The sequence below is a fragment of the Lacerta agilis genome, chromosome 4, assembly GCF_009819535.1.
Source record: "Lacerta agilis isolate rLacAgi1 chromosome 4, rLacAgi1.pri, whole genome shotgun sequence".
Taxonomy (NCBI): Eukaryota; Metazoa; Chordata; class Lepidosauria; order Squamata; family Lacertidae; genus Lacerta; species Lacerta agilis.
The window spans coordinates 75,502,764-75,527,887 of NC_046315.1; the positions used below are offsets into that span (position 1 = coordinate 75,502,764).

Genomic DNA, 25,124 nt, shown 5'->3' on the forward strand with positions numbered 1-25,124 from the left:
TTGCACAAGTCAGGCAATACCCTCTCCGCGAATGCAAGCTGGCTGTTGAACAGGTTGTAAATCAGCGCTGGCAAAAACGGCAAGAACAGACCAGGAGGAGAAAACCAACCATACACGTGGTAAACAAAAAACGTGGAAAAGCAGACACACACCTGGGTGATCATGTGCCATTAATAGCAATAATAGTCATAACACTGAGCTCTTGAATGCCATCATTATGGATATAACCCTTAAGATCTATTCCAAGGTCTGCTTCATTAATTCCTTCCAGATCCCCAGAACCTAATTCTTCCCAGATATGGCGAGTTGGGTCACAGATGGAACAGTGTCCACCAAATCAGGTTCTGCATTTGAAGCTATACAGAGCTGCATACATACTATACCTTTTAAACACATTCCCCCCCTCAGAATGATTATTCCCAGCAACCCTTAACAAACCCCCCCAGAATTCCCAGAAGCCCCTTCGCCACGCTGCCATCCGCCAAAGAAAAGCTCAACAACTTTGGACGATCGATCCAAAAAAGCTCTTGAAATATGGCAACCCTAGCTTTAGAGGTTTACTGTGGATGCTGTCTTGCCAGCTAATATAAACTGAAATCTCACTTCCACGGGGGTGGGGTGGGGGGTGGGGTTAAATAGCCTCATGTCTTTTGAATCCTGTCTCTCTCGCCCCCACCCATTGCCTTTAAGCGATACCTCAGTGTCACATAAAACAGTCTCCTTCACTGAAGAAACACAACCACACTAAACAATGTTTGCAGGCTGAGTTGCGATAACCACATCTGCTAGTCAAGAAATAGATGATAATTTGATGGCAAAAAAAAACATCCCTAAGTAGAGTTGATGTATTGGCACCAGGATCAATAGATTCTAAATTAGCTACAAAGCTGCAGGGAGTAATGGAGCATTCAGGGTTTATTCTTCTTAATATTACGTTCTTGGGGGGGGGGGTACCACCCCTCCCAAGCCCCGGAGGAACTGTAGGAGGGTTTGATGTTCATCTGGAGTGTTGTCAAGATTGCAATAGCAATTTAATAGGCTGCCAACATGGGTGGTTGTTGCTTGAAGGCATTCTAGTGCGGTGATTTTCATATATATATATATATATATATATATATATATATATATATATATATATAGTTTGCAAACTAAAGATGTATGTCAATCAAATTTTGTGTAGAATAATTAAATGAAAAGTGGGAAACATAATGTCAGTACAACACATGTATACGTTTTTAAAACCCAACATAGCTCTTTTTGCTAAATATTAAAACGCTTTACATGTCGCAACTGGTGGATGTATTTACCGTAACGTAAATGGTAAGAATTCTGGCTCATTAGCGAGATGGGTGTGTCTCTTAAACCTGAACATTAGTGAGGTAGAGCAAGACCACTGCTGCAAAAGAGGTAGCAGCCTCCTCTTCTGGTTTTCCTGGATCTGCCATGCCTTTAGTGTGCAAGGAAGCACAGTAGCCACCGAGCCCAGGTGGAGTCTGCCATTTCCTATAATATATGGGGTAGGGAGCCAAAACCACTCCCATCCACAATGATCCATTCAAAACCTCTTGTCTTTGTATATAAGTTTTTTTCCCCTCCCAGTGGAGGTTTGTTTGGGGGGGGGGGGTGAATAGCATTGGGTTTCAAACAGTGGTCCTTCCAAACCCTACCTGGAGACGGCAGCGATTTAACCAAGGACGTTTGGCATGCAAAGCAGATGCGCTACCATTGAGTTGCAGCCCTTCCTCACTAAATGTGAGCGGTGCTTACTCCAGGCATTTTGCTACCTAAAGCAAGGGGCAAGAACCTGCCTCCCCACTCCTTTCCCTTCCTCCCCCACAACAAACACTCTGTGAGGTGAGTGAGGCTGAGAGACTTCAGAGAAGTGTGACTAGCCCAAGGTCACCCAGCAGCTGCATGTGGAGGAGCGGAGACGCAAACCCGGTTCACCAGATTACGAGTCTACCGCTCTTAACCACTACAACACACTGAGGGAGTGGAGTGTCCATGGGCTCTCCAAAGCCTAGAGACGGCGACAGACTTTGTTATCCCCCCTTTCCTTTCTTTCCACTACATTGTTAACTTGAAGCCCAAACTACAGTGTTTGAGCTGGAAGAGCTTTTTGGTGTGGTGTCGGCCTGGGTGACTTACTACATATGTAATGTTTATTTCATTCCGAATGCAAATCGTTTTTAAATAGCAGGTGCCACTGACAGACAGAGTGGCTGATTGTGAAAGTCCAGAAGGCCTTAGAAACCAGAGAAGAAAAGCGTTTATTTCATTTCCGTTGCTAATCATTTTTAAATAGCATATCCCACTGGCAAACTTGCATTGCGGCACAAACCAATTTATCCAAATGACTTGAACATTCAAATGATGGAGGGAGGAAGCTGTGAAAATACATGTCATGGCAATCCATTATAGACAGAGTTAGCCCTGACAACCTGAAATTTTGGAAAATAAAGTAGTGATGTATTTCAGTAGCAGCAGTCAATATATTTAATGTATCTTCTTTATGTTTAGGCAAAAGCTTGAGGGTCTGAAGTATTGTTAAAGTAGTAGGGGTCTGCAAAATAAGTTTATACATTAATTATGAAGCTGTCTTTTCCCACCCTTGGGTTAAGGAAGCTTCTATTTCTGCGTGCTTGGACACTGAACTAAGTTAGTCACAGCAGCAGATGGTATTTGATTGATCATAGAAGTGACTGAGATGCTCAAAAGTTATAAATAACCATGTGATGTCCTCTCATGAAGAAACCATCCTGAAAAATTCGAGTTCAAGCATGAATCAAAAAAGGAATAAATTTGGGTCTTTTCTGTCAGACCTGATATCCTGTTCTACTGGTTCATGAGGAAAATATGTTGTTATCAGTGCTTTCTCCACTCAAGAATCCCAGAGAATACAAAACTATCTGTGGATTTTGAGGACGTCTGGGTGAAGCCAAGTGACATCATTTTGCCATGGCTGTGAGTTGGCAAACATTTCAGATACTGTTTACAGAAGAATAGACACTAAGAAACCTGCAGGAATTATTGGGATTCAAAGTTAATCCTTTTATTAATGTCTTAATTTCAAAAGTAAGGATTACTGCTATTGAAACTCAAGATATAAATGTGTTGTCAAAAACTTCTTTAAAGCCACCCGGCTGTCTAATTTCTATGAAGAGACAGAAGGGTATTAATTGATTCAAAGTTCTTTCAGAATAATATTTCAGGAATTTTTGGAAGATGTTGCCAAGACACCTAGTGAAGTATGAAGTAAACTTGTAAATCTAAGTAACATTTAAGAGGGCCTATACCAGCAATTTCCAGAGAGGTAGGCGTGCTTGTCTGCTGTAGTAAAAAGTACAAAGAATATTCTGGCTATATTTCCTTCTGTGTGTGTTCATGCAAGCACATGAAGAGAGAAGTGGGGTGCAGGCGGACCATGCCAATTTCGGCAACACTCACTTTTGTTACGTTCACACCCTCTGCAGGCATGTGCCCCTCAGAGGGCGGGTCGACAGTGAACTCCTTGGTCTGCAAAATGTTAGGCACCCCTGAGTTAAAACATACATTTCAGTTCTGTTAAAAAGCCAGAACAAATATAACAACAACAACAACAACAACCCAGCGGCCAATAAACATTTCAAAACCAGAACATGCACAATTTTCCCAGCTCAGGTCATAATTACCTGCTAGAGGCCATGTAAAATGATGGGTCATTTAGACTCTTAAAAATATTGAAGCTGGAGCTTACCTGAGCTCATGCAGAATTAAAATTCCACAACCATGAAGTTAAGTGTCAAAATGACTGTTTTGGGTGCCTGTGCTACAGCTTAAGGTACAAGCAGGTCGGTGCCCATGTACCCCCCCCCCCAAAAAAAAAAACTGCTTAGGACTACTGAAGCTCTAGCACTAAATGTTATTTGTGTTAAACCATTTAATTAGGTCACTTTCTTGCTGTGTAAACATTGAGGGGTTTTTGGCATTCATTTATTTTCAATCTTCTTGAGTTTGAAGAAATAATGATAGACCTAGGTTGGTTGGTTGGTTGGTTGGTTGGTTCCCTCATGCATATGTATCTTAGTGGTGGTTTAAATGAGAGAAAAATCTGCCACAACACAGCCACAATGACCAGCCACAGGCAGGACTTTTGCATAAGCTGCAATGTTTTCCACTGGGTTCAGTTCAAGCATTCAGCCAGGAGCCATCAAGTGTTGAGCAAATGTAAGCTTAAGAAATCATGATGGGCATGCATGAGAAAACCAGCCTCAAATTACCCAGTCAAAAAACTTCAGGTAGTGCCAACGGCCATCTGCCCATGACTCATGTGTCTACCTGTACAGCAATGCTTCCCAGAGTTTTGACACCTGGGGCAAAGTTCCCCCCACCCATCCACCCACCAGAATAAAATTGGAGAGGTAACATGCAGAAAGATACATATATAGTCTCTCAAACAACTCCCAGAACAAAGGACAGGCAACTGCCTTGCAGCTTCCAGATAGATCAGTTAATATAGGAATCGCTGATATCCTCCCCTCCTCTTTGCTTAGTCACTTAGCAGTCAAGGGACAATGGATTTTAGATAATTGTGATGCTCCCAAACAGGCTACCTTTGAAGAAGTCCTTGCTCCCTGTCTTGGAGTGCAATATATGTCAGGAGGAATTAGGGCTGAGTGGGACCTCCCCATACTAAGGATCACAGAGTGCTTGATACATGAGCACTTCTTTCCAACATGCTTCAGTGTGTCTGATACATGATTTAGAAACACTGTTGTGGCACAACAGGCCCTGAGGCTCTTGAGCTTTAAGAAAACAGAAGTGAAACCTACAGAAGTGTGTAGATGGTAGCATTTTAGCTATGTAAGCAATGGTCCTCAACCTCCAAAATATAGGAAACAGTTTGCGTTTCTGTGTGTTTAAACATGCAAAACTTTCACAAAACTGTTAGACATTTTTTTTTTTTTTGCACATTTCTTGGAACCAAACAGAACTTGTTGCCTAGTTGTAACTGGCAAAATGAAAATCGAAAATATTTTCAGACTTCCAAGGTGCTTTCAAAGAGCCGAGGCAGCTGTTTACTGACGGTGGCTTCATGCAGATGCTCACATCTGGACCCAGGATACGGCTTTCAATAGACACGATTCGTTTAATCAAAAACATTGTGTGCCTTGAGTTAACAACTATAAAATGGCCCTATTATAACAATTTGCAAGATAAGTGCATTATACGCCCCTCGGCGAGTATGATTCCATCAACAGCAACATATATAGCCTCTTTGAGAAAAATGCATTTAATCTGTGCCTCATGAGCCATTAAAAACGAATTGCTAGCACTTTTCCATGCCCGGTCCACTGTTTGAAGTAGAGGTCAGTATCCATAAATCCTGAAGGATGTGAAGACTGGAAAGCAATAGGTGCATGACACTATCCCGTTTCCACATTTTTCAGGAATCACACCATGGATATGGAGTGGAGCCATGCCTGCAGGGATTGGGGATGCTGCTCACACCTTCTGATTGCCCTCAGTCAAGATTAAACAGGGTGGGTTTTTTTTTAAGAGTTCAGTGTGAGCCTGGCCTTCCAATTTAGTTGTCCCTTTCCGGATGCTTGGCTGGAGAAGGCAATAGCACTTGGCGGAGGATTCCCATCAACCTGGAACGTGCCCCAAAGGGCCTCTCGTTGACTGAGAATGATGCATAGAGTGTCATTGCTTGCCAGGGGTCATGGTGCATATGGACAGGCCCCCCAATCCCCAATGAGGAAAGACTTTGTGTGCCATTTGCTGCCAAGGAGAGGCCCTCTCCTGCGTTAATGGAAACCACCCGCCACCCCTCCCCTTTCAACAAGGTGAGGCCCTTCTTTCCTTGCTGTATTGAATTTATTATATGTTGTCCTTCCAAAGGAGCCCACACAAAGAACAAGGGATAAAACCAATACTTCTTTTTTCCAGCCCAAACTCACCGGAACGCAGTTCTGACACCTCTCAAGTGGGTGCCATTGCCATTACAAGAGAACAACCTTTCCTTAGGGAGGGGTGTAACACCTTTCCTTAGGGAGGGGACTGGAACAGGGCAGCCAAAACAGGACGCAAATCCCCGTCAGTTTAAGCTTCAGGGCCTGTAATCCCAGAGGGCCCCAGAAGCAATTTTGGTCCACATTGCTCTAAAAAATCTGGTCTTGTAGATCCAATTTGAGTTGCACAACTCTAATTGCTTCATTTTTTTGTTGTATATATTTTAAGAATGTAGCACCGGTGTTGCAAAGGTCTGGTGATCTGTCGTGGAACAACCCCATTGACAAAGATAACAGTGGTTACACAGACCTCGTTGCTGGTTGTGAAGGACCACTCATGTCCGTTTGGGGCCACGAAATGTACGTCCACCACTGGTCCCAGTTCAAGTAAGGGAATGTGGCTCGATGAAGGAGGTGTGCCTGCCTCAGATGGGTCCACAGGTCAGATACGCCTCAGGGACTGAGAGGAGTTAGAGTCTAACAACTTCTGGAGGGCCACAGATTCTCCATTGCTGCCTGAAGTGCTTAGTGTGTACGCAGCCTTGGACATGCGCATTATTTCAATAGCTATTCTCTGAGTAAAACTTAGCTGAAAACTCCTCTTTCTCCCAAGTAATGGAATGGTTGCTGTTCACTTTGGGAACAACATTCCAGTGAGGGCAAAAACTGGCCCCCACCACCGCCCCCACGCCAATCCCGGGCCCTGACAATGGGAGGAACCCCACAGGAGAGTGAAATGGCTCTTTGCATGCAGAGGTGTACCACAAGTGTCCAAGTGGCTCTTGCAAGATGCAAACCCTACCTCCACACACCCCACCTTTCAGAGTGCACACCACGTAGCCATTTCTAAAACACTAAGCAGCTTAGAAATGCTCTTGAATAAATACAGTAGTGACAGACAGACGTTTTATTGGAAGCATGCACTTCTGAGTATTTGTTTTCTGAAGGCTAACACACACACACACACACACACAAATTACTCAAACTGTGTGGCGTGGACACACAAAGGTTTGGGCATCTCTAGTTCTCTCGGAAACATACTTGAGCGTAGAAGGAGGCAGCAGGAGCTTGGAGATGCCAGGAAGCTGGCTGAATCTGTTGGGGTCCATCAGGGTGTGGCACCCAGAGAATGGGAAGGCATGTTAAGTTTACCTTTGTACAGTAGGGCAGTTTCCACATACACTCACACACCTCTCTCTATCTTTTATCCAGGCAAGCAAAAGTCATTATCGGAGTTCAGGGACAATTTCTAAAAACCGTTTGGGGTTTGAAGTAGGCCAGTGAGGGGTGTGGCCTGGGGAGAATTCTGAGGGCCACACAGCAAGGACTGTCCATGCTCTGGTCCATGGGGTCACGAAGAGTCGGACATGACTAAATGACTAAACAACAACAACAACAGTATCTTGGAAAAAATCCTGAAACAATTGCTTGTTCCCTCCCCCAAAGCATATACCCTAACTCAGCACAATGAAATATGCTGCAGGTACGGTTTTGTCTTTATGGGCTGCAGTTCTACAAGCATTTACTCAGGAGCAGGTTCCATTAAAAAAAAAAATCATTGTGCATAGCCAAGGGCCTTTACAATGTACAGCAGAGGGCAAGAACAAGGCTTCCCTCTGAGAGTAGGTTCCATTCAGCTGAATGGGACTAGTTATGCTGGTTACAGAGAGATGAGCAGCTCAAGTGACAAACCACCTCTATCAAAGCTCCTATTTACAATTCAGTATCATTTGGACAATCTGAAGCCCATTCATACGTGTGGCTTGGAGCAAATGAATGAGTGTGTGTGTGTAATATGCTGTGCTCTGCACTCTTATTGTGTCTATCATATGCCTCCGTCCAAGGGGAAAAACAAGGGGAACAGCTGAGTGGAGCTTTGATACTGCCTGGTTCGTAGATATTGCTTCTACTATTCTTTGTCTTGTGGTGGGAGGGGGGGCGGGGTTCCCTCTCCTGTTCTGAAAGATTTAAAATGTCTGGCCCTTGTAGGATCTACTAACCACATGTTTCCCATTTACATGTCCTCATTGAATTCAGATGATTTATGAATAGCTCAGGAAACATAGAACAGGAGCTTTTATCACTTGGGTTCTGGCACAGACTATCACATCTGTCCCTCCCCTTAACAGCAAAAAGGTGTCAGTTTTTGGCCAGGATAACAGATGTGCCAACATCCATTCTCTGGTGATAATTTGTATATAGATCCTGGAAGCCTGACGGAATAGCAAAACACAGAGCCTCTGGCATGCCCCAATTGTGGGCACGCCTCAAGTTGCCTTCACCAGATTTTACATGTCACAAAGCAGAAGTGCACAAATTCGAATCTATGAGGAAGCAAATATTAACTAAAAGTTGATTCTCCAAATGAAGTAATTATTTGGTTTGCAAATAAAAATGAAATACTATAGCTCTAGACAAACTTGCAAAGATTTCACTTTTGAGAACTGAAAAATAATCCAGTGTCTTGATTACTCGGAAAGAGTATACACACAGTTATTTGTCCATAAAATGTGGACTCAAGTTCACTGATCACTGGTTGCTCATTCCTGATAGATCATTCTGGCTTGAAATAGCACTTTTTACGCACTGCTTTAAGCTACTAAGAGTGAGTTTATCATTCCCTTATGAAAATTATAAACTCGATACGGTGTAGTTATTTGAGCTATGGCGCATCAACCATCACGAAGTTTAAAGCACCTGACTAAACTTCCAGATTACTATAAAATATTTATTGCTTATGGGTTCAAGTTTTCAAAGTAAGGAAACATTCTCTACCTGAAGCCCTGAAGAGCCGATGCAAATGAAAACGGAGACTGTAATATTGAGCTAGGTTGACCAATAGCCTGACTCAGTAACAGCATTGTATGTTCACGGGCAGTGGCGTAGCGTGGTTGTCAGTGCCCGGGGCTGCGCAGAGGGGTAGGTGGGAGGGAGAGAAATGGACAAAGTACACATGCACATTCAACTGCCTAATGGCATCTGTGTCACCCGGAAGATCACAACCACAGAGATAAGAAAATAATAGTCAACTTGGTCTATTATGTGGAGAGGTCACTTCCTAGTTCTCATGGAGAAGCCGTTTTCAACAAAGCCCAGCAATGGAGGTGTGCAGTTGTTGAGGCAGCACCAGGTGTAGAATTTTGCTCCCCTAAAAATTTTGCACCCAGTGCAACTGCCACTGTAGCTTCCCGCACTCTGGCACTGTTCATGGGAGCAACAGGAAGAATGAATTGCACTTCCTGGTTTTGCAAGGTTCATTTAATATTGAAAAGGGGATTTAGAAAGGGATTGGTGGCGAGTGATCAAAGAGACCTTTAGGTCATAGTTCATAGCTCAATGAAGATGTCCACCCAGTATGCAGCAGGTGTGAAAAAGGCACATTCCATGCTAGGGATCATTAGCAAAGGGATTGAAAATAGTACTGCCAATATCATAATGCTATTATATAGATCTGTGGTGAGACCGCACTTGGAATACCGCGTACAGTTCTGATCACTTCACCTAAAAACCATATTGTAGAACTGTGAATGGATATGGCAATTAAAAATAGATGTAAAGGTAGAAAAATAAAACACAGATACAGAGGAGGGGTTTAAAAAATTGACTGAAAATACAGTGCCACATTCAATTGTTGCATATGAGAAGAAAAAGGTGGGTCAATTAATTCAGTTCTCAAGAAGGTGATGGTGGAAATAGTATCAAAAGTTTGGATCCAGAATCTCTGAACTATGCAACAGTCCCACCACATATGGAGCAATGTTCCAGTTAGTCCACAACCTCACCAACATAAATTGGAATTGCCTTTGCCAATTCTAGATAGAAGCTTTTTAGTTTAGAGAAAAGGTGAGTGGGAGGACACGTTATGGAGGTGTATAAAATTATACATGGCATATTAAAAGTGGTTAGAGAAAAGTCTTTCTCCCTCTTGTAATGTTACACATCAAGGACATCCAGAAGCTGAATGTTGGAAGATTCAGGACAGATACAAAGAAAGTATTTCTTTGCACAAAACATAGTTAAACTATAGAATTCACTTCAACAAACTGGGTGCCAACTTACATGACTTTAAGAGAGGATTAGGCAAATTCATGTAAGGCAAGGAAATCAAAGTCTACTAGCTACCATTGCTTTATCCAAGACAGCATGTCTCAGAATGTCAGATGCTGGGAGACACAAGTGGAAAGAGCACTGTTGCACTTAGGTCATGCTTGTGGGCTTCCCACAGGCATCTGGTTGGCCACTGCAAGAGAAGGATGACGGACGAGAGGGACCTTTGCCCTGAACAAGCAGGGTTCTGATCAGATTCAGATGAGCTGGTCCACTTTTATTGTGCAAGTCCATTACAAATATGTAGAGGTGCCATCTTCTCAAGATGACTGAGAAGGCCTGATGCAACACGTGACATCGAGTGATGTCCTGACGTTGTGAGGAGCCAGGGGTGGAGCCAAATGCCCACTGAACATTGAGGGGTCCCACCCCCTTGAAAAAAAGCTTGTGCTTTTTTGAAAAAAAGCACATTAGAGACCCCGAAACTGCCTCGGCCCCTAGGAGCTGGTGCTCATGCAACTAGGTAATGTCCAAATCTCTCGTTTGAAAATCATTGTATGCAGAAGGTGTTAATTGGCTGATCTGAATTCACCTGGAATATAATTTTCCTTAGCAACTGGTGCTTTGCCTTTGGATGGATTTCTGACACTGCTTTAGAAACTGAACTTACAAGCAGCCTTAATACCACATGGCATTAACATTTTAAATTAGCATTGTCTTGTAAGCCGGCATCAATCACACTGTGTGTCTGTTTTCCTTTCTTTTCTTTGTGCCAAAAATGAGGCAACCGGTTCCCAAGCATCCCTGCTGGGAATATTTTCTAGGAGAGAAATAAGGCAGAGTAACTCATAGCATTTGAGAAAGTGGGTTGGTAAAGAGATGCTTGTTGCCTGCTGGGTTTATATTTTTTAGAATGTAACCATTCTAAAATAACTTCATGGCAACAGAAACACATACAGCTGAATGGAATGGGGAAAAGGTGGATGGGCTCCTTCTTTCTTTTTCTTTTAAGAATAAATACCTTGTTTTGCAGGTATTATGTCTTCACCTCTAGTAAGCGTCAATAGCATACCCTCCAACATTTCTCCAATGAAAACAGGGACATCCTAATGAAAAGCGGGACATTCTGGGATCAAATAAGAAACCAGGGTGGAATCTACACATATATAAAAACCATTCTGAAAATGCTTTTTTTTAAAGGCATTTTTTAAAAATACATTGAATTTTTCATAAGGCTAGCGTTGCATGGTATATTGCACTTAAAACATTTTATTTGCAGCTGTATAGCTGAGTCCTAGGACGGCTTCTGTAAATCCAGGACTGTCCTTGGAAAATAGGTACACTTGGAGGGTCTGTGGAAAGCTTTGTGGAATTAAAGTTATTTTCCCTTATGAAACTAAAACACTCGCTGATTTTAACAAAAAAAAAAATGACAAGGACAATGGGCTGTAAAGGCAATTTGTTCATTTAGTGAATGATATTCCTCCATGGAGCAGGGAATAAATGTTGTTGTTGTTGTTCCTTGTCACTGCGAGTGCTGGGTGGTGGTGTCTAAGCTCCAGGGAATGTGAGAGAATATAAATGTAGTTTTTAAAAGACTGTAACAACACTGGGTGTCCTTTAGCCTGAAAGCAAAACTGTAGATTTCCTTCCCCTTCCCTTTTTTCAAATATAAATTTTTTATTTACCATGGGGCAGTGGGGGGGAGGGTTGCTTAGCAAATGGAGCGCCACATGTGACCTGTGCCCCATTTGCAGTTATATGGGATGGTTCTTTACCTGTGGCAAAAGAAGCCAATCTCTGAAATGATAAAATGGAAGCAACTTCATAGGATCAGGCCATATGGTTTTAACCCATAAATCAGTTACACCAGAGTAGTCTCACTGATGTCTGTGGATGCCTTTGGAGCAAGCTATTTTTTGTGAATTATATTGTAGGTTCAAAGTCTAAAGGATCAAGGGAACTATTTTCCCCTCTCTCCCTCCCCTATGAAGCAGAAAAAGAATAACATACTCTGAACCCAACCCATTATAAAACCTTTTATGTGTTCTGAGCTTGAGAAGCAGCTGGCCCTATATCTTGCTCCACTGATTCACAGAAAAATCAATCTCTTCCTGCCGTTCTTTGAACTGACACACATCATCAATCAAAGTCGCTATGGATCATTCATTCATTCACTCATTCATTCATTTCACATCCACTTTTGGATTTCTTTTAAAGTTACCAATGCTCTTGTGGTGATGCAAAATAAAAATGGAGGCACGGACTGACAAAAACCGGCATAAGATTGTGCAGCTGAGAGGTAGTTTGGGGTTTGTAGGTTCCAGAATTGTTACTTTCTAATCAAATATCCCATTGATGATGCCAATTCAATAACTCCTTGAAGCAGCACAGGGGAAAGGTAATCTGCTCTACCAAATTCCCAGTGGCAAAGGCAATTTGGGATTTATTTATTTATTTACATGTACATGTAAAATCATGAAACTGCTCTGCATTTCCTTTTGAAGTTTTGGCCCATGCATACATTTGCCTGAAATAAACCTGTTTATGGTTTCAGCCTTATAAGATGTTGGGTGATCTCAGCTCCCACTTAAGCCAATCTGTTACGGCACCACCTTACAGATGCTAACCTTTTAAACTGCTGTTGTAAAATAGGTGTTTCATTTCCATAGCAATGAAGCAGGCAGAGGCCTGCTTCTCTTTAGAGAAGGCCTCTTGTTTTTAAAAAAGGGATGGAGAACCTGTAGCCCTCAAGACCAGTGCCAGCCCTGTCGTTAGGCAGAGTGAAGAGGCAGCCTCAGATTTAGGGTGGCATGAAGGGTAGCAAATTATTATTGTTGGTACTGTGGGATTTTCTGCCTCTGGTGCCAAAATAACTTGACCAGCCTTTAGGATTGTGTGCGTTTGACTTGAGGAACACCATTTGCTGTTGCATCTCAGACAGACAAATGGAGTTGGACAACAATTCATTCCTGTTGGGAGTTGAAAGTCCAAGAACCTCAGGAAGGCCACAAGTTCCCTATCCCTGATTCAAAGCCTTGGGTTTCGGACTAGGGGTCAGGACCCTCCGAGGAGCCACAATACATGAAAGCTGGAACTATGAGACTGATGCACTTCCTTCACTTTCTGAAAATCCAAGCAGAGGCCCCAGTCCATAGTTTACACAGGACCTGATTTGTGTCACTGGTTGCAGGATGTAGGGTAAGGATCCTGCCATGGGTGTATACCTGGGAATGTTAGAAGGCCTCTGGGGAAGACCAGGCTGTGCGGGTAATCAGTAGTGCTGAAGGAGCCAGTTGGCCATGCTGGTTGATTGGAGTGGACCTGAATGGACACTTCCCTTTGGTCCACCCCAAAGGACATATCAAAGGGTCCTGGCTAGTAGCTCTGGGAGTGCAGACACTGACTTCCTGACCCACCTGTCCTTGGCCTTGGTCATTAATCTTGCTGAAATATAAACGGTTGGTTGCCCTTTGAGAGGGTTTGTTAAGGAATAATTACACCAGTGAAGACACCACTCAGATAAATGGCCTTGCGTTGGCAATAGTTTGATGGTTCCTATCGCAAGATGATTCCTATATAAGTGTTGGCCATGTGTAGGACACTCACAGTTTCAAGCCAGAGTGGAAGATCAGTGCCATGCTCTGATTATCACAATTTGAGTGCAGTTGTCTGCAAAAGAAGCCCCATGCATTAGTATCTGCTCACATTTAGGGGTTGTACATGATCAGAACACATAATAGGGCAGGATTCCTGGTAGCATGGGGTCTCTCTGAGCAAGCAGCTGTTTGTGGGTCGAGCTTGCCTTGCAGACACAACCACACTCTGTGTTCAACCACCAAGGGGCAGAGTTAGTATGGCAACATGGTGTTGGGGGCAGTGGAAGAAGTATACCCCCCTTTAAAGTGGGTGCCCTACATGCAAATAAAACATGGAAAGAGCTATGGCTGTCTGCTAACAGGTGGTAAATATCCATATATTGTGATCTTTCAAATGTAAAATCTATATTCAGATTGCAGGATAACACTAATTCGGTACAGGCAACCCCTGGTTTGCGTGGGGATTGTGTTCTGGGTCATTGCGCGCTTACGTGAAACCGTGTGAAACTGAAACGCCCCGCTCTGCCCCTGTTCCGCCCTTTTAGTGACATCTTTTATGACGTTTCCGGGTCAATTCCGGATTTGGCCCTGTAGACACATATAGGTTGCATATAAAACGGGAGTTGCCTGTGAGTTTAATATGTACTCAGTAATGTGCACCCGTAGTATGAATGCGTGTTGAGGCATTTGCAAATAAACATGGATCTGTCTCCATTGTAAGTTGACAGCAGTGAGTAATTGAGCAGGGATGATAATAGCATTGAAACTGGCACCAAGACCCCACATAAGAGATCAGAGCTTGCAACAAAGAAGCAGTGTGTGGACTAGCGCTTTAGGCGCTTCCAAATGTTTATCCATCATAATCATTTGCACATCCCTTTAATCAAAGATAACAATATAAAGAAGAATATGAAACGCTTAAAAAAAACACCACAGTGAAAAAGAATCTGAGTGAAGAACAGAGTGTTACTTTTCTTCCTGTGCTTGCTACAGAACTGTCCGTGTCTACCCTACCTTCTTAAACATCTTAGTAACAGTTTTGATCTTCATTAATTACAGGTCAGGAAAGCTTATAGAGGGAACCTGTCTTTTTAAACACAATATTAATTGCAGGGCTCCTGCATAAGGTGAACCACCAGAAGTTTAACAACAACAACAACAACAAAAAGCGCACACACTTGCTTTTAAGAAGCCCCCAGCTTAAAAAAGAAAGAAAGAAAGAAACCTATATAGAAGTTTAACTGTTACAGGAAGCAAAGCAGCTGCCAAATTATTATGCCTGTGAGCTTCACCCTCATTATTAGACTAAATGAATGCCCCCACTCCTTCACTTTCATCCTCTTCCAGGCAGAGGGGAAAGAAAAGGAGAGCGGGTGGGGGGGGGGAGAGAGAGAAATCACTTTGCACAAAGAAGTGTCTCTGAAGTTTGGAATGCACCCTGGTTGTTTGAAGAATTGATTTATACCTGACACCTTTCTTTAAGCTCATTGTTGAGACTCGCCTGTTTTCAAATCAACCGCAGACTGACTGCTTGAGGTTCTTCATCTCTCAAGGGCGACCACATAAGCTAAGATAAATGCACAAGGAATGGATAATGCTTTCAGGTTAGGAAAAGGTGTGGGGGAGCATGGGGGGGGGTGGGAGAAGCAGAGGAAGGAAAAGATAAAGCAAATCCTTAATGCAGCTCGTCATGAGCCCAAAAGGGTTTGGGGGTAAAGATGGATAGATAGAGGAAAATAAGTGTCACAGAAAAGCAAAGAGGGAAGGAGTGAGATGTTCTACAAGGAAATCTAGCAGGTTTGGCTGCAGAAATTACCCATTCAGCCAACTCTGTTAGAAAGCCTGGCTACAATTACGGATGCTGTAGGACCCAGAGCGATGTTTAACCATCTAAACCATCATGCTATCTCATTTCATTTTATACACAGGAATGTATACATTTGCTTTTCTGTAATATCCCACATAGCAGTCCCTAGGGACATGCTGAGGGAAGATTTGCTTACGAAATCGCATGCCAGGACCAGTTTAGAGGACTGTATCACTGCGCTCCAGATATAAAAGACACTTTCCAGTGACTTTTCATGAACATAGTGACAGATTTTGGCAGCTATATGTAAGGATGGAATGGCCAGACACTGCTTAATTCAGGCAGACTACACAAAGCATGGAACACAAAGCAGGGATTTGATAGCTCTAAGAAATTTCACACATCAACTCCATTCTCAACCCAACTTATTAATTTTGCATCCAGAAAACAAACAGCACAAATGAACATACATCTCTTCTGGATCAGATGGTTTTCAATGATTTCCTTCCTCTGGTGGAAAGAGGTTAATCTGACAGAAGGGGCCTTTTTCCGATAGAAGGACTCCTTCTATTAGATGGGAACCTCTCGATGCTACATCATGTTCTGAAGTCATTTGAGTGACTTCTCAAGGGGTTTGACCCAGATTTAGTCATGCTTGGAACAGACCCATTTAACTAAACATAACAGTGTCAGTTTGGATTCAACCCAGCGAACGTACATTTTCATTTAAACCCAATTGTTTTTAAAACAGTCTCTTACATGATTTTTCATTTCAACAATACGGAATGGCAGTTCCAGGAAACAAAATAAAAAGACTGGACAGGTTTAGGAAAGATGTTGACATTTAAAACTGGCAACAGTAAGCAAATGAAGGACGTAAAATATCTATGATGCTAAGCTCTTTTATCTATGTATAATGGTCACAAGCCAGCACAGGAAAAAGTCACTGCTAAAACCCATTGATTTAAATGGGATTTTAGAGTGACTTACTTTGTGGACGACCACCTGACATTTGGCAAATGAGACAGTTCTATTTTGTATGTCCACTGTAACATTGCACAACTACTGTATTCTGGTTGTGTGGAATTACATCAGAATGCTTTTAGATTGTTGACCAAATAAATCCTGCTTCCTTCATACACTTTCACACAACCCAATGCAATAGCGTTGCAGGACACTACACCAGGCAGTTGTAGATATTGCAGCACAGCAATGCTGTGCTGATCTGATGCCTTGACTTGGCACTGCATAATATGAGTCCCTTATAGGCCCTACTTGGCCCTCATCTATTACACTGATCAACCATCCTTTAACCCAGCCAACAAATCCCAGCATCCTTGACCATTGATCATGCTGGCTGGGGCTGATGGGAATCGAGTCCAACATCTGTACAATGACAGGCACAGCACCCCTAACTTAATGCAATGATTGATTACAGGAATAAGTTGAAATCTCTCCATTGATATGATTATGCCCTGGATCCAGTGCTGCAAAATGGTCCAAACCTGAATTTCTGTTTTTTCAAGTTCAGAAAATGTTTTTAGTCACGCAAAGCTTTGAGTTCGCTAACCTTTCTGCTCATTTTAAAAAAATGTACTTGAAAGAATTTGGATGCCGATCCAGATTCTCTGGGCATATTGACGTCTAATGTTATGGTCCAGAAATATTTAGAAGCCAGAGCTATGATTTTCATCCATCTCCCGGAGAACATTTTCTACAGTTTGAATCATTAGGAAACAGCACCATATCTGACAGAAACTGGGCAGGCCATTACATGTCAGAATAAAGTAGGCGAGTGAATATTAAGTTTTTTGCTTGGTTGTTAAGCACATACAAAAAGTGTGGCAGGGGAGGACTTCTTATGTATCATATGATACATCAGCTATGTAAGTGAACAGCAAAGCCTTTTGCGCATAGAGTGTCAAGCAGTGTTGTTTGCCTGTATCAATGGATAAAAGAGTGCATGTTAGTATGTAATCTAACCTGACTTCCTGCTCATCTAACATTGCCTTGCTCTCATCTCCACGTTGACCATCCTGATCAACTGTCTGTCACGAAGTGAGAGCCAGCTAGATATTTTATTATTTAATTGAGAAATGGCTGCCTGGCACTCCACAAGATGGACCCAGTCTTCAGCGGCTGCCGGCTGACCTACCAAATTTTTGTCAGCCACTTTTTTACCTATGAGGAAAAGTTCAATGTTGTCAAGTATATCACTATATTATTCCCTCTCTCTCTTTTTTTGGATTTGGTGTGGAACTTGAAAATATACATATTTGTTCACTGACATTTGTCAGTTCTATATTTTTCTACTGACAGTGTAATCCTATAAATGTAAACTCGGAAGTAAGTCCAACTGAATTCAGTGGTGCATCTTCCCAATGAAGAGGTTAGAGGATCACAGCTCAAAGGTACCAGTCTGAAGGCCTTCCTTGAACAAATAAAGTGAAATTATTTTTGTACTTTAGTGTTCAGGAAACACCCCTCAGTAACATTTGAAAAGGTACCTCAGAGTGACATGACCTTGATGATATAATTTGAAATGGCTGCCAACAAGAAATAATTAGAAAACCAACCAATAGTTATGGACAGAAACCAATCAGCTAGAGCAGCTATACTTTATTCTGATGACAGATCGTTCCTCAAGCTATGAGCATTCCATGTTGCAAACGTTAGCTTTCATCACTGATCAGGAAAAACGGCAAGGATTTAAACTAGTGCTTACATTTTGAACAGGCCTTTTGGTGGAAGGCTGTGAAGTTAACAGCTACTGAAAATGATCCTTCAAGAATTGCACTGCAACTTGAAGAATTCCACACCATAATGAATGAGGGGGGAGTGATAAATTGGTTTGCATCACGGATAAGGAATCTTTGACTCTCTAGATATTGTTGGACTACAGCTCTTATCACACCTTGACCATTAACCATCCTAACTGGGGTTGATGGGAGTTGGAGTCCAACAAGATCTGAAGCAATAATGATTCTTCATCTCTGGTTAACCTAATGAATGACACAGGTCTAAGACAGCCTGTGGAACAGATACTTGCTCCACTGGCCTTATCCAGGAGGCTCTCTTCTTACGTTCTCAACAAGATGCTTAGTTAGAACATAGATATTTGGCCAGCCTTCTCATTCAGGGTATGTTTACATTAGTGGCTTAAAACCGGTTTATAAATCAAATGAAACAAATGGTGACATTTAAAACAATTAGCATGATTCTGCATAGAAATGCTAAAGACAGCAGTTCTCTTCCCTTCTTGGACCTCAGCAGATCTTAAGGAAATCATCCTTTATACTTTATGACCTGGATTCCTCAGCTACAGTAAACAATCACAGAAAACAATGGAATTCCTGTTGAAGCATGAAAACCCAAGGGTCACCTTTCCGCTTCCACGGGGATGCAGAGAGGTAAACAGTACTTCGGTTTCTAGCAAATCGTCCTAAAGGGGGATGGTGGCACAGTGACTCAGAAATTATTTTGCCAAAATGCCATGGGAATCCTGGTGGTTAGATACGAGTCACTGATCCAAGCAAGGCAAAAGATGGAAGTCTCTATGTGATGCCTCTCCTGCTCCTAGCAGAACACCTCATCCCAGGGACCCGACCTATGTTCTTCTCTGTACACCCCACCTTACCCCCAAGCAATGTTTTAGTGCTCTGCTGAAGTTGGTTAAGCAGAAATTAGAGCCGATAATAGTATCACCATAAACAATGGAGTTTACTAGAGGATAACGCTTTGGAGAACAGTCTCTCCATGCATAATGCCACACCTCTCTTTCCTCAAGGCAAGGGAAGAGACAGTATGCCTGAGCAGCTTATCAAGCTGCACCCTGCGCACAGTGGTCATGCCTATCTAGTGTTCTTGTGGCTTCCACTCATCTCAGCACATGCCATCAAGGAGTGTCACTTGTGGTTAAACGCCTGCCCTGAATAACCACCGAAAAAGCAAGGTGAACAGGAGAGACATAAGAAAGATAAAGTCTGTAAAATGCAACTTTCCCTTTGGGCAAGCCTACAGATTCCATCCTGTGATGGCAACAGCCTGAAAGATACCATCTGTTTCCTAGAATCCTTCAGGTGCTGAGCTACATAAAAAAGTGAGACAGCATACAGTATATTCCTGGTAGAAGTAACAAGCTGAACCAACAAAGCATTTGGGTCAGTTGAAGAATGTACTCAATGACACACACAAGCCAAAGTAATTTCGGAGTCCACCAGAAGCGGTTCACTATGTGGGGGGGACCCCAACATCGGTCAACCCCATCTGTTGACTGACAACATATCAACCAGCAAGAAAGTTGAATCAGTAGATATAGGCCCAATGCCCACCCGTAATCAATAACTTTGTGGCCTAATAATAATCCAACACCTGACTCCTTGTCCTTATTGTTGTCTGTGCACCCCACCCACCCACCCATGACTTCATTGCACCTGGATCCACAAGTAACACAACAAGGAACTTGTATCCAATTTCCCACAGGACGCACCTATCCCCAGAAATGTCGGAAAGTATCACGGCTTCACTAAAAGATGATTCCTTTCTAAGGCATTGATTTTTATTTTCATTGCTTTGATACTCTCCATCCCCAGTTCTCCATGGAATGCATTTGTTCTCCAAAGGTGCTTCCAGACTTCAACTACTCTGATGCAGTCATGTTGTGTGGAACCAGAATATGAAACAGGAAATATCCCACAGAAGAAACATTTAACAAAGAAGTAACCTTCATAAGTGGTTCTTGGGATGGGGGAGATGGAATCACTGCCACTGGGGAATGCTTGCTCTTCGTCTCACTCTAATCTTGCTGATACATTAGGACAGACTTCCTCAAACCCGGCCCTCCAGGTGTTTTGAGACAACAGTTCCCATCATCCCTGACCACTGTTCCTGCTAGCTAGGAATCATGGGAGTTGTAGGCCAAAAACATCTGGAGGGCCAAGTTTGAGGAAGCCTAGATTAGGACTAGAAAGGAAATTGACACCTGGTTTGTGAGTATCTACCTGCCATAGCATCACTTAAGGATCAGGTGTGTTTGTGGAGGTGGCGGTATGAAACCCAACATTTGGAAGCCCTCTGAGAGTCGAACACCTTTTGCACACACATCCTGTGCTCAATATGCTGTACATAAGACCCCCAGCACACAACAACAACAACAACAACTGGAAGCCCTGCCACCTGCTTGGATTTCTGCCTGTACATCTTTTATATGCTGACAAAGACTGTAAAGGAAGTACCATGACCCCATAGGTTTCCTGCATTTGTGTACAGCAGCTACAGATACATTACAGCTTAGTGCTCAGCTGACTTCCTTCGGTTTTTAAAAAAAAAATTCCCAGAAATTTATTCCTTGATGCCAAGTAAATATAACATTACATGGTATCAGCTCACTCACACTCCAAGTGACATTTAATTACATCCATAAATACTAACGTTCTTCCAGTGATCTGCATTGAGCATGCTGACAATCAGGCTATTGTTCTGCTCAGGTAATCACCTCCATTAGAGATGCTGGTGTCCTAAGGAAAGGGTGTTCTAACTGATGTTAACATCTTGTATGGTATGTTGTTTGCACTTTGTGCCAGGAAAAGGAGTGGGATAAGTTTTTTGCTTCTTCCTCCCCCCCCCCTTTTTCTTTTTGACATTCAACTTTGTTGTGTGTGGTAGTCAAAATGAATGTCTTTCTATTATTAAATCATTATTATTGCAAATGCAGGGTGTGGGGCTCATTTGTGCTTCCGTATCTGGGATAGCTCAGTTGGTAGAGCATGAGGCTCTTCATCTCAGGGTTGTGGGTTCGAGCCCCATGCTGGGCAAAAGATTCCCTGCATTGCAGGGAGTTGAGCTAGATTACACTTGTGGCCTCTTCCAATTCTACAATTCTATGATTCTGTGCTCAGGTATATAATTCACATCCAAAGTGTCTCTCTCAAGCTGGCTGTCCCAGGACCAACTGGGCAAGCCAATACAGTTCGCGTCTGAAGCACTTGGGTGCCCCCAGCGGAATGATGCCCCATGCCACAGCATGCCATGGGTCTCCCGAGTTTTGCCACACCTCCTCTTCAATCCCTGTGGCTTGTCATGCCCCAGTGGGGCTAACTATACAAACATACATTCCCAGAGGAACTTGATTCCTGATGGGGTCCCTGGCTTGAATTAAAATTACAAGAAAGGAGATTCAAATTAAACTTTAGGAAGAACTTGCTGATGGCAAGAACTATTTGACAGTGGAATAAACGACCTCAGAAATAGAGGTCGACTCTCCTTCAGCCAGTGTGGTGTAGTGGTTAAGAGTGGTAGACTCGTAATCTGGGGAACCGGGTTCGTGTCTCCACTCCTCCACATGCAGCTGCTGGGTGACCTTGGGCTAGTCACACTTCTCTGAAGTCTCTCAGCCCCACTCACCTCACAGAGTGTTTGTTGTGGGGGAGGAAGGGAAAGCAGAATGTTAGCCGCTTTGCGACTTTCCAGGGTAGTGAAAAGCGGGATATCAAATCCAAACTCTTCTTCTTCTTCTTCATTGGAGATTTTTAACAGAGGTAGGATGGCCACCTGCCATCTACCTATCCCCCCAAAAAACCCCCAGAAACCTGATTCTTTCATTTTTATATATATATAGAAAAGGAGACTCAGATATTTAGCAAATCACCCTGAGGGCTACCTGATCTACCCACTGCCTGTTTCTGTACAGCATTTAGAATACATTCCCGATGGAGTTTAGTTGACATACAAATTCATTGGCTTTCCTACCTATTATATATAATTTTCATACATAATCATGTCACCGCCTACATGGATCCTCTTCCCAGAGATTATATTTGGTGGTATATCTGCCCTTTGGGGTCCTTCAGCGAGAATTGTTTGAGGTAGTTTCCTGCTCTATAATCAATGAGGCTTCCCCCTTCAGGGCGCATGTCTTCCGCTACAATGATGTAATGCTTGAGTAATTTGACCCTTAGGCGCTGGAGGAATACATATTGAAAAGCACAGAGATGTAGGGCTTGAGGGGGGTAACCTGAATCCACGGAAGTCAGCGAGCATTTGGCAGCGACTTCAGTGAATCTGGACATTTTGATATAAGGAAGCATGCCCTCCAGAGAAACCTACACTTCTGCACGCATAAGCACAGAAGGTTTCCTTTCTTTCTCTAGATTTGCCAGCGAATACTTGCATCTTTAAAAAAAAATCATTCATATGTGGCATGTTAAATGTACTGTATGGAACATGGACAAGTTTCCGCCTTCCTCCTAATTGCATTTACTTGCTAGTAAAGGGTAAAGGGACCCCTGACCATTAGGTCCAGTCGCGGATGACTCTGGGGTTGTAGCGCTCATCTCACTTTATTGGCCGAGGAAGCACAGCTTCTGGGTCATGTGGCCAGCATGACTAAGCCACTTCTGGCGAACCAGAGCAGGGCACGGAAACACTGTTTACCTTCCCGCTGGAGCGGTACCTATTTATCTACTTGCACTTTGACATGCTTTCGAACTGCTAGGTTGGCAGGAGCAGGGACCAAGCAACGGGAGCTCTCCCCATCACAGGGATTCGAACCGCCGACCTTCTGATCGGCAAGCCCTAGACTCTGTGGTTTAACCCACAGCTCCACCCTCATCACAGCGCCACTACTTGCTAGTAGGTAACAGGTGCCCCTTCATTGCCTTATCATCTGTGTGTCAACCTTACGAAGAAAGTTTCTCAGAAAGACCTGCTGTTTTCTTTTTATGATGCTTCCCGGTACATTGTTTTAGAGGGGTGTCAAATAAATTCTGTTCCGTTTCTCTGCTGGTGCTGGTCATAGGAGTGGAACCCCAACCCATACCTCTTTGCATGCAACACCAACTGTTCACACATGACTGTGTTATGCATGACACGTGAGCAAGGGTCTCCTTCTCTCTGCCTGCATCTCACCTACAAAACAGATTATTGCTGCTGGGTCACTGGAGGGGCTGGTGGAGAAAAATAGATGAGTTCATTTGGAAGGGGGACTCATGTTCAAAAAGTATGAGAACCAATGAACTAGCACAGACGCTCCTGCTTTTACTAAGCTTAATACACCTCTTTATTTGAGTGTAAAGAAATGAGCTATGCGAGCAGTATTTGTACATGCTATCTCATCCACCTCCTCTTTATTGTTTCATTAAATTGAAAAGCATAGCTAGGCACCAGACCCCAGCATCCCTAATAGCCCCTCTAAACCTTTAAAAATGCTCCTAAAATAAACTGAGATTGCACAGATATAAGAGTTGACACAGTCTGCACTGGCTAGCTAGAGTACTAAGGGCAGAGTGCAAATGTCACTGAAATCAGCACCAATCTAGAGTTTTTATGCAGGTTCTTCTTTAGTGTTTTAATGTGTCCCAAATGGTGGGGAGAAGAATGATTGTGTCGATTCAAAAGCATATCCCACTGATTTCAATGAGGATGATAGCCAGGTCATCAGATACAGTCTTGCAGCCCCAGAAACTTTATTTAAGGCAGAAAAGCAATATCATTTAAGTATGTGTGAATCTATTTCTAATTGCACCTTTCATTCCTTATTACGATTGATGAAACTGTTGAAATGACCTGTCCGTTGGTGCTTATTACACAACAGGATTTTTTTCACCATTAAAACAATCCATTTCCACCAGAAATATATACTAATTGTCACTTGCATTTTAGTACGATGACTTGCTCACTATTTTCAGGTTAGTTATCTTTGACTGCAAAACACACACACACACACAAAAAGATTAAATCTATGGTAACTCTGGCAAAATATCCATTTTGGCAGAGAGCTGTAAAGAAATAATTCTAATTTCGTCTCTTACCATTGTTCTGCTTCCTTCATTTCGCTCTTCCATCACAACAGGAAAACTGCTCTGAAGCTTTTGCCATGTCTAAAACCCTACCTAGGTTTCGCGCCTGATCCTGGGAAGGCGGAGCAGCTTTCCAGCTTGGGAGGGAGCGCAAGACGGAAAGAAATAAATCAACTTTTTGATCTACGCCAAACAGTTTGAAAAGGAAACCATCCAAGCTCAAAAGCCTTAGAGTCTAACCCAGGGTTAGACAACTCATTTGGTGTAACTTTAGAGCACATCGAAAAGCACATCGTGGCTGGAGGGCTGTACATTTTAGTTACAGCTAATCATCAAATCTGCATATTTTTTTCATTAACACAATGGGTGCCAAGACGCAGTTAATAGACATACAGGCCTTCCTCTGTGACATTTTTATTTCAGAATTATTAACTCCGAATGCGAAAAGCCACAAATCAAGAGCCTCAGCCGTCACGAAATGTACTTGGGAATTATGAATTGCACAACACTTAATGTTAGGCTTATCTACATCGGTCTTAAGAACTTCTGAGCCTGTGCCACATTTTAATTCTTCTCTCCCTGCAATCACAATGGCTGGGAAGCAACATTTTGGAAATGACGACTTTTAATCTTGGCTGCAGGATGCCCCGAATAGTTGTTTTCCTCCCCCCACCCCCCGTTTGAAAGACTGGCATAGGCCCATTCCACAAAATGAGATTTTACTAGTGTTGTGTATGGACCCCCCAGTCCACCCTGTGGTCTCGATCTGTGGCCACCAGATCAGACCAATTCATCCTGTTCTGCTGAGGGGGTGTGTGTCACCAGATCCATCCCTAAATCAATTCAGGGGTGTAGCAAAGAGTTTTTAAAAAAAATGGAAAAA

General features: G+C 42.9%; 1 protein-coding gene across 1 annotated transcript in view; it reads right to left on the reverse strand.

Moving 5' to 3' along the window:
* EDAR (ectodysplasin A receptor) overlaps nucleotides 1–24,528 on the reverse strand; it is a 61,318-nt gene extending 36,790 nt beyond the window's left edge. Inside the window, exon 1 of the mRNA XM_033147685.1 lies at nucleotides 24,254–24,528. The gene's annotated coding sequence lies outside the window, so the exon portion shown is untranslated. The remainder of the gene's footprint in view (nucleotides 1–24,253) is intronic.
* Between the last annotated feature and the right edge of the window lie 596 nt (nucleotides 24,529–25,124).